Source organism: Crocuta crocuta, unplaced genomic scaffold, assembly GCF_008692635.1.
Source record: "Crocuta crocuta isolate KB4526 unplaced genomic scaffold, BGI_CrCroc_1.0 scaffold36, whole genome shotgun sequence".
Lineage (NCBI taxonomy): Eukaryota > Metazoa > Chordata > Mammalia > Carnivora > Hyaenidae > Crocuta > Crocuta crocuta.
The window spans coordinates 10,603,071-10,618,585 of NW_027532203.1; the positions used below are offsets into that span (position 1 = coordinate 10,603,071).

General features: G+C 38.7%; 1 protein-coding gene and 1 long non-coding RNA gene across 2 annotated transcripts in view; one reads left to right on the forward strand and one right to left on the reverse strand.

Moving 5' to 3' along the window:
• LOC144242730 (uncharacterized) overlaps positions 1-14,429 on the reverse strand; it is a 40,091-nt gene extending 25,662 nt beyond the window's left edge. The window contains exons 1-2 of the long non-coding RNA XR_013338444.1: positions 14,362-14,429; positions 9,363-9,481 (exon numbers count right to left, since the gene is read on the reverse strand). This is a non-coding gene — a long non-coding RNA (uncharacterized LOC144242730). The remainder of the gene's footprint in view (positions 1-9,362; positions 9,482-14,361) is intronic.
• The window catches only part of TCF4 (transcription factor 4), a 354,008-nt gene that overhangs the window by 40,830 nt on the left and 297,663 nt on the right, over positions 1-15,515 (forward strand). The gene's annotated exons all lie outside the window — the stretch shown is intronic.

Genomic DNA, 15,515 nt, shown 5'->3' on the forward strand with positions numbered 1-15,515 from the left:
GCAAGCCTCCATTTGACAAGTACATACATAATCTCCACGTTTACTTTGGATCCCGAATCTATGCTCAACTTTTTGCTGTTCTTTAGTTTTTCTTCTGGGAAATAGATATTGGGCTGATTTTTTTTTTTTTAAAGGTTATACGCCAGCATTATGGGAAGGGGGTAAAAAACTTTCCCATACTTTTTTTTCATACATAATCCAAATTTCAAATGTATTAATTTTGCCGAATACCATGGCAACGTACATATCTGTTTTTCAGTTCATGAAAGGTATTTTGGGAATTATTGGCTCCTGCATGCTTGAGCGTTTTCATCTTTCAGCTATAGAAATACACTATGTATCCCCTTCATTTTGTGTTTGTGCTTCTATTCAAAATGAGAATAAAAGCAGTTTCTGGGTTGTAATATTCTTCAGTGAACGGTGGCTTTCTAAAACAGTCACACCTTGACTGAAATGAAAACTCCGCTGTATCATAAAAGATATTCTAATTACTGCATCTAGTTAAAAGGAGAATAAATCACTGGGAGATTATTTTAAGTGCCTTAAATATAATAAAAAAGAATAATGGACGTTGAACAGCTTGACAAGTTTGATGAATTCAGACTATGGCTGATTTTTGCTGCTCTTCTAATGGAAAACGAGAGCATTTTGCCTTTATGGTATATTGTCAAAGATAATTTTTGTTGGGGAAGATCAGAGGGAGCCTTATCTTCGTTGAGCACTTGTCATGTATTAGTTAATAGCCACGGCAGTCCATTATCTCATTTAAACTCATGCAGTCCTCTCAACCTTGGAGATAACGTTATTCCCATTTTACGTCTGAGAAAAATGAGGCTCGGAGAATTTAAGTAACTTACCTCAGGGTACCCAGCTGCTAAGTTAAGATTTAGTGTGCAGACGGATAGGAAGCGGCATCAATACCCATGCTCTGGGCCCATTATCCATTGTCACTGAGGTACTCATTACCTCCCCTTTCCTGTAGAATAGGTGTGTCCAAAAGAGTTTAACATCTTTGAGACTCTGTAAGATGGGAACAATCAGGTCATTGTGGACATTAAGGAGAAGATAGGCATGAGCCTCCACTCAGTGAGCAGTACCTGTCAAATGGAGAGTGCCTGGGATATTTTCAGTGCCACGAACTCACAAGTGGTGCGTTCCCATGGTGCACATGATTGTTATACTATGGTGACAAATTGTTTGGGCATGTGTTTGGATATATATGCCTGTGTGTTGGTCATTGCTATGTCTGTAGCAGGGTAAAAACGTAAGTGATAGGAAAATTAAATCAGAAGCAAATACTCTTTTATTTTCACGTTATGTTGTCTCTGTAAAAGAATATTATTACTGGTAAAGAATTTCACAAACACTTTTTATCTGTGCAGTAAATACGAAACATATCTTGTGTGGTGGCTGCTAAACTTATTTGTATCTCTTTTACACTACATTTTGGGTGCTAGTTCACAGATTTTTTTAAATTAAATCTGCAAAGTGCGAGTAATTCCAAAAACATAAAATATAGAGATTCTATTAGTGCAGATGCCTGCCACTCTGTTTTATTAATTTTTAAGATTAAGGCAAATTAATATTTAAGATTCCATGTGGATATTTCACTCTATTCATGTTCAGACTTCCATTGGTGGCATTTATGGAGACATACTCATGGAAGCTCATAGAAACCAATTCTTGGCTACCATTTTCACAGACTGGTAATACTTAAGTATCTTTTGAACTAAAGAATAATAGGAAGTCATATATTTCTAGGTTCATATTTTTAAACCAATTGTTAATACGTTTTTTGTTGGTGGTGGTGCTGTGGTAGTAAATAGGTAGAAAAGTAGATGAGCATTATTATCTAATGGTTTTTCTAACTGCTAAATAATGCCCTGTTTTCCTTTCCTTTGATAAGTTGAATCAGCTGAAGAGACAAATGAGTACAGAAGGGATGAGTGTCTGTAATCAGGGATGAACATGTTATTGTCCATCTTGATCCAATAAGCAGATGAATTATTTCACAATTGCGTTACGTAGTGAGAATACTGTTAATTTTGTAGCAGAGGTGCTGGTAGATAAACTCATCATTCTTGATCTCTTATAATTTTTTTGTTACAAATTACATAACTACTTATTTTGAAAATTTTACTTCTATAGCTGATTTGTTTCTGAGAAGTTTGTTTAGAATATGTATGCATAAGCATTTAAAGGACCGTTTTAATAATGAGCCAGAATCTAATGTGGTAGCATTAAGATTATTGTTATTAAGAAAAGAGAACTTCATGTTGAGAATTTTGGGTTCAGATCCAGATTCAGAAATTCTAATCCTTTGAGATATCCTTATAGGTACTTGTGTTTTTAAATATTTTGTGGCTAGCACATCAAAATGGTCATGCTTTACTAATTTATAGTGATTTTCATCAAATGAGCTGAATTAGGATAATAAACGAATCGCATAAAAAAGGACTAGTTCTAAAATTGTGAATACTACATTAAAAAAGTAATTTGCAACATAAAATGCCATATAAAGGTTAAATGATGTTAGAGATAATATGTGTATAATGAAATTGAGAAAAGAGCATTTAACAGGAATTTATTTCTTCCTTTATGATTGTGGAAGGCAATAGAGGATCTCTGCATTGCCGTTATAACTCACGCACACGGTAGCATTTTTGAATTCAGTGGTCTTCAAATAGCATATCATGGAGTTAACTATGTGAAAGAGGTAGCAACATTTCTTACATACATGGGCACGCATCCTCAATGACCTTAGCATGGTGGAGCGCTTAATCTCAAAATATATTCTTTGTTTTGCTGTATCATATTTTTCTGCTAAATGAAATAATTTAGACAAAATGAATATGGGACATAGACTTTCAAAGAAATATCAGTGATTGAATTTTCAAAGTGGAAAAATGAATGAAGTTCTGTGGGTATGGAAGAAATTTTGGCAGACCAGTAACAATGGCTTATTGATAAGATAGATGTTTGTGAAAGAAAAGTTGCATCCTTTCCTTTGCTTTTTTAATTGTGGTTTTCATATGTCTCAGTCTTAATGCTTGTAGAACAGGGACACTTTTGCTGACTTACTTATATAGCTAGTGGCCTGTATGAAGAAGAGTAAATTCAAATGTAAGGAATTTCTCTAGCTTGTTGTAAAAATACAGTAACAAAGGCTTTTACAATTTCTCAGAAAATATAGTTCAACTCTTGATTAGGGAAACTAGAGGACTTGTATAAAAAATACACAAAAATACAACAAAATACCAAAGAAAAAAAATCAGTTACATTTCTCAATAATGAAGACCTGCAAATAAGTAGAGACCTTTGTAACTCATCAGAAGTGATGTCATTAAGTTCATGAATTAAACTTAATTGCATTGGGTAGACATTGAATATCCATTTACTCTTAAAACAAAAATATTGTCATTATTTAGTAAATGTTTTTAATTCTCTGTTTTTGAGATGTTCTCTTCGTTTTGTGGGTCTACAGATTTCCTGTGATATGTCCACAGGACATATCTATTTTTAAATTTATTTATTCTGCTTCTTGAATGTGCTGGTGTTGTCATCTTACACAAATTCTGAAAACATCTCACGTGGTAATTTGTATATCACCTTTCCTCATTCTGCTTCCTTAATGGAACTCTGGTTTTTGGAATTTTTCATTCTATACTATGTCTCTTGATATCTATCTTACATTTTCTCTCATTTTTACCTCTAATTTCATTCACTAAAATATAAGCTTTAGGAGGATCAAAGGCTTTGTTTTGTTCAATAATACAAAGTTTTTACAAGAGTGACTCACTCCGAATGGATCCACAATGTACAATAGAAGTATTTGTTGAATGAATACATGAATTTCTGCCTAATTTCTTCTATTCTGCTTTTTAGTTAAATTAGCTTTCATTGCATCTAATCCGCTGTTTAAGCCAAGTTCTATTTTCCTAATTTCAGTAGCTGTATTTTTAATTTGTCAGTATACTATTTGGTTCCATTTCAAACTTGTCTTTTTGTTGTGATTTCTTTTCCTTCTTTTGTCTCTACTAACGTTTAAAAAAACATTTGTCTGTGTACTCTCTTTCAAATGATTGTATTTGTCAAGATTTCAGGGTGGTAATCTTCTATCATACATCTGCTGGCTCTTCCACAGTGGATTGCTTTGCATCTGTTTCTGATTTTTGATTGTGAGCTCATCTTCATCTGGGGTGTTCGTTTTCATTGTAAGTTCCGTGTGCTCTGGATTATGGGAGAGATCTTACAAAGTGGTTTTATGTTAGCTTCTGCCAGTTTCCCAGGAGTTCCACTGGTCGGTGATCAGTTTTTACATTAATTTTATGGCTTGGGGTTCCCAGACTATGCAAATAGTGTAAATTTAGATTCTGTAACTACATATGGAAAATGTTTAGGGATTTGACTACTTAAAACCAATTCTCTTTGCCCACCAGAACCCTTGCCCAAACTGTTTCCTTGCTGCACCCCTGAATCAATGACTTGGAGTCAGTAGCCTTTCCAAATCGTTGGTTTTGTGACTGAACTGTAGGACCTGTTTCTCTGTGGGCATTAAAAATCTAGCCCCTGTTCCTTAGAGCCCGTAGATCTGCTATCGTTTCCGGTTAAGTGTTTTTCACCCTGGCTGTGAATGACCTCTGGGAATCTCATTTCTTTTTGAGTATAGGTATGTATTTAACTTTTTGTCCCCACTATTATGTTTTATCCAGGAGTGTGTGTGTTTGTGTGTGTGTGTGCGCACGTGTGTGAGTGAGCAAGAGTGCATAACCTCTAACCACTATATTGCTGACATTAGAAGTCCTCTCTCATTTCGAAGCTGATTTATGATGTGGATATTTGCCTTCTTCTGAATGTAGTGTGAAATGGTCTCTGAATCTGGAGGGTTTCTGTCAGAAATTTTGAGCCTTCATTCTTTCATTTTAATCTATGAAGTCTTTCTATCATCTTCTTAGATAGAGATATAGCCATCTAGAGAAAATATAGAAAATGAATTTGTTGTCCATTTTTATATTTGTCGTTGGCTAAAGGATCCCTGCATAAGATATGCCTACTGCTGCCATCGTTGTTATGTTGCTTCATTTGAATTTAGTATTTAGAGAAATGTACTGGCATACCAGTATAATGCCCACCCAGAGGTCCTGGGTGAACCCAGACTGTTTGTCACCCTAATCTGGGATCCCTTCTAGAGACCAAAGAAATCCTTTCAAGACTTTCCTACTGTGTAGCCTTCTGGCCCAGGTACCAACTTTGGTACTATATTCAGACTTCTTTGTTAGGCCATGTTTTAATAGATCCAAACAGTAAAGGTAGATATCAACCTATTTAAAAAGAGGGCCTTGAATGAGAAACAATGAAATCTGGCCATGTGTAGCAACATGGATGGACCTTGAGGGTGTTATGCTGAGCGAACTAAGTCAGGCAGAGAAGGACAAATATCATATGTTTGCACGTATAGGAGGATTAGGAGGAACTTGACGGAGGAACAAGGGGGAGAAGAAGGGCGGAAATGGTGGGGGAAAGGGAGAGAGGCAAACCATGAGAGACTCTTGAATGCTGACAAAAACTGAGGACTGATGGATGTGGATGGGGGGGGGATGGGCATGGAGGAGGGCACTTGTGGGGATGAGCACTGAGTGTTATGTGGAAACTAATTTGACAATAAACTGTTTGTAAAAAAAAATAAAATAAAATAAAAAGAGGGCCTTGAAAAGATGCTGGTCCTATTAGATAGGACACTGGATAGGACAAATGTTCCCAACCAGTGAGAGGGTCTGGGAGCATCATCAAGATTGATTTTATTTAGGTTGCCTTTTGGTGGGGAGGGGCGCTGGTGGATTATACTTTTAGAGCTATGTTCAGTATTGTGGCTGGGTTGAAAAGCCTGCAGGAGTGCATTTGACACTGATTTTATTGTAGACATCTGTGAAGCAAAGCAGAGGCAAATGATAGTGTACTCATTTACCAGTAATGCAAATCAAAGGAGCAAGTGGTAACACAAACACTCCCAACACCTTGGCCCTTTTTCTCTTGATTTGAACTAAAGACCTATGTCTGCCTTCTAAATCCAGACAAGCAAATGAGGGCCCACTATCGGGTTAACCATTACCTGGGTAACTTTCCATGAACCATCAGAGCAGTGAATTCTCTTGAATTAAAATCTGTTCATCACTCTTGGCTGCCGAAGTCCCAAAGTAGCATGGGAGGCGAAGTGGAGTTTCATATATGTAAGAGTGGCCTAGACCTCAGTAACCTGTCCTGCAAGTGACAGACACAATGTCCAGCTGCCTCTCCCAAAACAGCTGCTAAATTGTGAAAACTTAAAGATTCTAAAGATCCTTGGCCACCGTAACTAACATAAAAGACCTATTCCTTGGGGCACCTGGGTGGCTTAGTTGGTTAAGCTCCGACTTTGGCTCAGGTCATGATCTCACGGTTTGTGAGTTAGAGCCCTGCATCGGGCTCTGTGCTGACAGCTAGCTCAGAGCCTGGAGCCTGCTTCAGATTCTGTGTCTCCCCCTCTCTCTCTAACTCTCCCCTGCTCACACTGTCTCTCTCTCAGAAATAAATAAAACATTAAAAAAAAAAAAAAGACCCATTCCTCAGCACACCCATACAAACATCCTTGTACACACACGTCTTTCTATTTCACAGGAATGAGAATCTCCTATTCTTAACAGCACATAATTCAAAATACTAGGCAAAAGGGGAAGGAAACAGTTGAGAAAGGAAGGTAGTGTGGCCAGAACACTAGAATACTTGCTTTCAGTTTTTACAAAAATGGATACCATAAGTACTTTGCTCTTTCTTAAAGGCTTTCAAGTCACAAACCTGTAAGTACCTTTTAGAAGTATGATGGGAGACACAAAGAAAGAATGCTTTTAGTCCACATTTTTGCAGTTGTACCAGCAATGAGTCTCAACATATAGACTCCCCAGAAATTTAAAAGTCTTTACTTTTTAATGATTATTTATTTTTGAGGGAGAAGAGACAGTGTGAACAGGGGAGAAGCAGAGAGAGAGGCAGAGAGAGGGAGACAAAGAATCTGAACCAACTGACTCCAGGCTCTGAGCTGTCAGCATAGAGCCTGACATGGGACTTGAACTCAGGAACAGTGAGATCATGACCTGAGCCGAAGTTGGATACTTCACTGACTGAGCCACGCAGGCGCCCCATAAAAAAATTTATGGAAATCTTATCTTTTGGTAGCTCCAGTAATATGACTTGAATATAGCATTCTTTCATAATGCCATATATGTGGGAAAACATTCTAATAACTATAAATTTTATATTTTTTGATACTTATTTCTGAATAATGTGTTGACTACAGTTCTGTTTTTGCAAAGTCCCTAGTTTTTGAAAGTCTTTCTGTGTCTAGGGTGGCACTAGGTTACTGTAAATATATTCATGATAATTCTGTTCTTTTGTAGATTTGTTCCCTTAGAGCTATGGTTTCATGGCCTGAAGCTAAAAAATGGTTTCCCTGCCCTCCCCTCCACACTCCTACTGTTGTTATAAATGGACAAGTGTTTGAGCCTTCTAAACTTTTAGAACCTTCAAGAGTAATATTTTTTCTATATTTCACAGTAGGAAAAAGTGGACTTATTGATAGTTTAAATGTTCTGAAGCCCTTGAAGATCACAATATGAGAAATATAACAAAATATTACCCTTGATATTACTTCTGTGTATTTGCTGATGTAAGGCTCCATAATTTTTAAGTCTAGGGAGTACTTGAAACATAAAAAAAAAAAAAAAATACGACTTTAATGTTTTACAGTGAGGCCAGACTTAGCCAGTCTGCTAAAGGGATGCAGTATAGATTTATGGAGAATATATCTTAAATCTTAGATCTAGAAAGTAGAAACACATTTTTTAAAAAATAAAAGCTTCACTGAGATCCTTTTTATGGATTTACTGGTTTGTTCTCATTTGTCATTGGACGGTTTCCAGATGTAAATTATTACTTTCTCGAAATTGTTACGGATTCTACTATCAAGACCAGGTGCATGTTGTTTTCCCGCCATTTTCCTTCTGATTTTTAATGCTGAAACTCAGAATGCCTTCAACTCATAACTTAACTCTCTGCCTATTAATTGGACCAAGACACACTTTGTATTTTTATCATTTTTCTCTGCCACATTTATTTCTGCTTCAATTAGTTTGTGTCTAGCAAAAAAAGATGATTTTCTTTCTTTTTTGGAATTTTCCCCCAAGAAAATATATATTCTATTGCCACTGTTCTCATTTGATCTAGTAAGGTTCACAGACAACGAAAAGAATTAGAAAACTGATTTTTAACGTTTAGTGGTGTTACAACTTTCTTCTTTCCTGCTACTAACCAGAAAAAAAGAGTGCGTACTACTTCTATTTCTAATAGGGCAGTTTTAAAAATTTATGCTTACATATTTTCCTTCCTTTTTCTGTTGCTGTGTCTTAACTAAATGAAGAATGACCTCTACAGTTACATTTTCCCATTTTAGTGTAGAATTTGGATTATTGCAGACTGCGAAGCTTGCCTCACCTTGCAGTTCATGGCAGAACCTCACATCTTCATGTACCGTAGGAGTTTGCTAATCATGACTTAAATAATGCCAGGAGAGATCACACTGAAGTTTGAAGAATCGACAGCGCCAGCCCCGAAATGCCATTCACTGAGACTATTCCCAGTGGAATACCAGAACCACAGTTTCCTACAAAGCGTGGTGTTATCAGCTGCCTCAGTGCAGATTGTAAGCCCGCTACTAGCCCGAAGGGGTTAGCTATGGTGAAATCTCTTCCTGGAGAGTCCCACAGAGCATGCGGGCAGGACCCAGAGCCTCTGTGTTCTTGTCTGAGCAGTGAGGGGAAGAATGGCTTGTGCACATTAGTTCCCAGAAAGAATGACATGCCCTAGACCCAGCATACCGTAGGCGCCCACTGTTAGCTTTTTCACCCCTTCACTCTGGTGTCATTATGTTCGTGTGCTCACAGCAATGTGGTGAGGTAATAAAGTAACATCATTTTTTAAACATTTTTATTTCTTTATTTTGAGGGAGAGAGTGTGCGCACATGTTAGTGCAAGACGGACAGAGAGAGAGAGAGAGAGAGAGGGAGAGAGAGAATCCCATGCAAACTCTGTGCTGTCAGCACAGAACTCGACATGGAGCTTGATCTCACGAACCATGAGATCATGAAGTAAGCCGAAATCAAGAGTCAGACACGTAACCCACTGAGTCACCCAAGTGCCTTTTTTTTTTTTTTAAGATTTAAAGTTTTTATAGCAGTTTTAGTTCATAGCAAAAGTGAGAGGAAGATACAGAGATCTTCCATCTACCCCCTCCCCCCACATCCACAGCTTCCCCCTATATCAACATCACTCACCAGGGTGGTGTATTTGTTACCACAGTGGTAACGAGCACTCAGGAATGAGCCCACACCGATGCAGCATAAACCTCCAAAGTCCGTCATTCATGTTGGGTTAATTCTTGGGGTTGTACATTCTGTGGGATTGGACAAATGCGTAATGACATGTATCCATCATTATATCGTACAGAATACTTTCTGTGCTCTGCATGCCCCTCTCCACTTTCCTGCCAGCACTCACTGATCTTTTATTGTCTCCATAGTTTTGCCTTTTCTGGAATGTCGTGTAGTTGGAATCGTACAGTATGTATGTATGTAGCCTTTTCATATTGGCTTCTTTCACTTAGTAATATGCATTGAAGGCTCCCAGCATGATATTCTAAAAGCTATAGATATGATAGATTTCACAGTCTTGCAAAAAGGCTTTTTAGACTGAAATTTAAATTTCATTTGAGAAGAGTCCTAATTTGCTTGCTCAAGGAGCAGTGGGGCTGTGGGGAGAAAGGAAGGCAGCCACTGACTTTTAAGTCTCAATTCCTGCTCCACTGCCTCACTTTGTCCGAGAGTGGGGAAGTCTGGGTGGACATTCTAGTGATCAGAAGCCTAAGTTTTCCCTTCCCATAAGGGAGGAGGGGAGTGGCGGGCAGCTGATCAGGAAGTGGAGAGACTTCTCAGCTCCTGCATCCCTTTCCACTTTTCCATCCTTTCCGTGGATATACCGTCACTCTCTCCGTAAAGCATTCGCAGTACCCCGAGGCTGCATTTTTTCTTCGTGGCACGTAACCACGTGCATTTTGCATTGTGCACATAACCATTTGTGCATTTTTTTAATGGTGTGTCTCTGCTCGTCTTTCCCTTCTACCCCCACCACGTAAGTTCCACGACGGCCCAGTCTTGCGTCCTCAGTGCCCAGCAACTATTTTGTTAAAAGAAAGAACAAAGGGATGAAGAAGGAGAAATGAGGCATTGAGAAGTGGAATGACACTGAGGTGGAAGACAGAAATACGGTGATGAAGAGTAGTTTTACACTCATTTGAGATAACAGAAAATTGTCAGCACTGAAGGAATTCATGAACGCTCACCATTTAAACAATTACGCTCGCACTATTCTTGTGTGTGGGAAGGGGCTTTAGGCACTGTGACCTGGAGATTCAAAGTTACATTTTTGTGTAATGTTTCCTTGTGAAAATGTCAGTAAGGGTTGGAGATGGGCTAGGAACTTATCTTTGAAGATACTTTCTCATGAATTTCCAGCTCAGACTTGCAGCTCTTGGGGGCTGAGGCTGCTGGGTGATCTTGAGAGCAGCTGGAGAGGCTCTAATGGGCCCCAGCTGTGCACCCAGAGAACTCACCTTCTCAGGATAACATTAGCTGGGTAGACCCCTGCCCTTCCTGGTTTCCTTTGGGCTTTATGGGTCCCTGTGGTCTGTTGCATTGATCTTGCATTTTTAGGTTTTATAGCAATTCTAAACATGTGAGGGTACATATTTGCTCTTTGATGTGCCCTTTGATAGAAGCCAGAGTACTTTACCTGGGCCTGCGTTTAATAATGATGGTGGGGGGGGGGCGCGTCGCATACCCTGTGGCAGTGGGCTTCCTGGGGAGGCTGGTCTAGTGTGCAGCCTTTTTTGAGGTTGATGGGCAGACTTCAATAAGGAGTGTTTCTTGTCTTATTTTTGAAAATGAAGTATATTAAAGATAGACATGTAGTCCTCGTGATTTGTTTTTCATCACATCTTGTTCAATTGTGTCACTTGATAGAAAAGACAGCAAGATGGGAAGAAACATACAGGGATACAAATGGCAATATTTATAGAACTATATGGTGTTTGTGAATTCCTGTGTATTTTTTTTGGTATTTTATCCTTGTCTACATCTGTATTAAAAGGTAGTTATTGGATACCCATTTTACAGATACAGAAGTTCAGGCACATGAATTTTATTTTATTTTTTTAAGTTTATGTATTTATTTTGAGAGAGAGAGAGTACAAGTGGGGGAAGGGCAGAGGGAGAGAGAGAATCCCAAGCTGGCTCCAGGATGTCAGTGCAGAGCCTCACGTGGGGCTCAGTCTCGGGAACCATGAGATCATGACCTCAACTGAAATGAAGAGTCGGATGCTTAACCAGCATCCATTTAGGTGGATGGAACCTAAATTAGAATTCGGTACTCTTACCACTTGATTTGTGAAGAAATAGAAGACAGTCATGACATTTCTATGGACTCTTTCAAGGAAAAGAACCTTGGGATTTGAAGGGCCTTTAAGGGAACTTTTAACTCCTAAGCTGGCATCGCCTCGTCTGTGAGATTGCAGGATGGGGTTCTCAGCTGAGCTTGGATCTCTTCACTATTTATATTCTAAATATGTCAAACTAATGAGAGAATTGGACAAAGCACTATATGCTTATGTCCAGTAGCACTTATCAGAGGTGGTCACATCATGATTTTCTATCTTTCTTTGTTCACCAGCCTTCCTTGGGCACAGTCCTTCAAAAAAAAAAATCAGCTCCCTTGTGTTCTGTCTTTAATTTGGAAGAGATTGGTTTGGAAGGGCAACTGAAGGCATCCCCTTAAACAGCCCCATAGAAGCTGGTGTGATTAGTAGATGGTACCTGGGGTTTATTACATATAGCTGTGGTGTGATGTAATGTATGCGGATGTATGATGGTGATGATTGTTAGCTCCTTAATTTATTTTCAACCACATCATTAGAATTGATAGTTGTTCATTGAAGACACACATCCTGAAGTATAAGCTAGATGATTCCTTTCTGGAAATAATACCGTGGGCTTGAAGAGTGTAGACCTTACATTGCTAAAAATGACCTACTTTCCCCATTTACTTCTAATTACTTTCTTATTTGTTTAAATTTATTAATGGTATAAATCCAGCTTTGAAGTCATTCATTGGGGGCAAACTCTATTTAATAAAAAATAAAAATTTGGTACATTTTTGTCCTAAGCGAGTTTTATATTATTGAGAGTGGGTTTTCTATTTAATCAGGGAGTAGAAATAAACTCTTAACAGGTATGCCATATTATGCTCTCTGTTTGAAAATAGTATTGATTGGTCATATCTGATGTTCATCAGACTAAACAAGTATGCTTATATTTAGTTGTCTAAAGATGCTTTATATTCTTTTTTTAATGTCTAATTTTATTTATTTTTGAGAAAGAGTGAAATGTGAGTGGGGGAGGAGTAGAGAGAGAGAGAGAATCCCTAGCAGGCTCCCTGCTGTTGATGCAGAGCCAGATGCGGGGCTCAAACCCATGGACTCTGAGATCATGACCTGAGTCAGAATCAAGAGTTGGACACTTAACTGTCTGAGCTACCCAGGCGTCCCATGAGGTTTTTATTCTTAAACACTAATGAACTTGATAATAAATCCTCTAAAGTTGAACATAGCCAAACATAATTTATAATTTTTCTAGACTCTCTTGATGCCCCTAGCCACCAATGAGGACTGGAGTCATTCACATGATAGGCAAGGGAATACAGACACCCTTTATTAAGTGATGATTATTGATTAAATTGAGCTGATATTAGTTCTGATATATAAGTTCTGATATATATTGCTGTTCACAAAATAGGAGTGATCATGTATCAGTAGAAAAATTATCCTAATATGTTTATGCATTAAGTACACGTACACATATATATGTATGTATGTATATCTGTATTCCTGATTGTATATGTATATATCAAAACTATGATTTGGGAAGTTTCTTTCTATTTGCTGTCTTTGTTGGGACTCATAAAATAACTTTATTTATTTAATGTTTGTTTATTTTTGTGAGACAGAGACAAAGTGTTAGCAGGGGAGGGATCGTGGGAGGGGGAAACACAGAATCCAAAGCAGGCTCCAGGCTCTGAGCTGTCAGCACAGAGCCCCGACGCGGGGCTTGAGCCCACGGACCGGGAGATCATGACGTGAGCTAAAGTCAGACGTTTAACTGAATGAGTCACCCGGGCGCCCTAGGACTCATAAAGTAACTTTAAATTGTTCTCCTTCCTCCATTGTCTACTCGTGGAATCCTTTTTTGATGCCAACCATAGTGCTAAATACTGAATAAAAATTTCAGTAAGACACAGTTCCTGCCCTCAGGAGTGAAAGTAGCTACTTCTTATCCAGCCTGGGTAGCGTCTGACTCTTGGTTTCAGTTTGGACCATGATCTTAACATTTTTTGAGATCGAGCCCTGATTTGGGCTCTGCATTGACAGTGCGGAGCCTGCTTGCAGTTCTCTGTCTCCCTCTCTCACTGTCGCTCCCTTGCTCATGTTCTCTCTCTCAAAATAAACTTTTTAAAAAAGAGAAACCTATGTAGAAGATACTCTGGTAGCCCAGAAAGTACCTATTCTGCCTCAGAAATGCAGTCAAAAAATTTTGGCAGCAAGTATCATTTGCAACCTAGTAGTAGTTTCATAGGTCTGTTTCAAGAGGGACCTTCCCTGCATCTTCAGTTCTTATTAGCTGTAATTTCTTCACTGTGTGCTATCACTTTTGAACACTGTTTTTGTATATGTTTTAAGTGGGTATCTTTCTCATTTTGTTTTACTTCCCTCCTGGCTCTTAAATATATTTAAACAATATTTTTATCCGTATCTAATTTCTGCCACTTTTAAAAAACTTTCCAAGCAGTCACCTTCTGACCTTCTTTTTCCCTTAGCCATCCCCCCTCCCAGGGCCATCTCCCTTTCTTTAGAGCCCCCGCATAATGCTATTCCTTTACAGTCCAGCCATCTGCCTGTTTTAGCCTCTTCCTCACTCTCTCTGTTTCTTCTATATAGATTTCCCCATATGTCTGCTTCTGCCTTGATCCACAAGTCCAGACACTCCTCCAAGGCTTTCTAACCACCCCATCCTGGTGTCCCGTCTGTTCATAAATAACTCTTTCATCCGCTTTGGATCCCCAACCCCCACTCTTTCTAAAAAGAGTGTGCAAATAAACCCGAAGTGCACGGAGCCAAGATGCACAGCATAGTTGTGATTCAGAATAGACTTTCTCCTTCCCCATCACCTGTTACAGTCCTGGTCTTCGCGGTTTGCCTTCTTTGTAAATACCTCCACGATTCCTTTTCAATTTTTGTGTAGAGCTGGATGCGAAGTTATTCAATATCTTCATGAGAAAGTTTTTGCCTCTTCCTGGCAGACCGTTTTGCCTTCTCCAGTTACTCAATCTTTCTGTGCTGCCTAGCGGTTGCTATTCTTGGAGTAGTCACGTTTGAACCTTTTGTTCTTCAGAAATTAACGTAATATGTCAGAAACAGCAGTCTCCCTGCCCGGGTGCTTGGCAACCGGAAACTCTGTAGATATGTTCTTTTGCAAGTCTGAGTTCTAGAATATGTGTCACCGAAGGAGTGTCCCAGCGTAACCTGCAGAAATGGCAGTGTTGAGGGCTGTCAGATGTTCTGGATATTTAAAATGTCCCACACCCTCCGGTTAGCTTTGCCTACTAGGAAACGTCCCTCCCTTCTCTCCTTCAAGAGTAAACGCTGGCAATTTGCTTCCCTTTAGAAATGTGTTACTGTAGCCATTGCAAAGTTGTTAATGTTTTTCCGTTCCCAGTGTCAGTGATAATTTTACTCACAGAGCCCCTGCAGAGATTTAGCTCAGCAGGAAGTAAATCTAGGTAAGATTGCCTTGAAAGTTGATCTAAAAGACAATAAATGCTAACTATATTACTCCATTTATTTAAAAAAGACATCTGAGGTATAACTAACTTGATTATACGGTATCACTAGTGAGGGCTAATAAGAAGTTACGCAATGGCTAGGACCTGGTTCGCTCCCCCTCCCCCTTCTCTGTAGGGAAAGAAAAGAAGTTACGGATTAACATGATTCACACTATATTTCAGTAAGGGTGAAATGTCGTGCTAAAAATGAAAGATGGAGCTGTTTACTCCTGAGATGTTGAGAAAATCTAAACTCTGTAGCTCTCCTGGAGTCCTTTGGGAGCTAAATATTTTACCAGGAACAAAATCAAAAGTCTCTGAAGAATAAGGCATTTAGTTTTAAATGCCTCTGACTTTCTAAAGAGTTCTTTTTGTTTATATTCAAGAAACAGGTTTTAACTGCAACACAAACATCAGAACCCCAAAGAGAGAAATGTAAAAAAATTGAAAAGACACTAAAAACAACAACCAAGAACATATTACTGATTCAGATTTTTTTT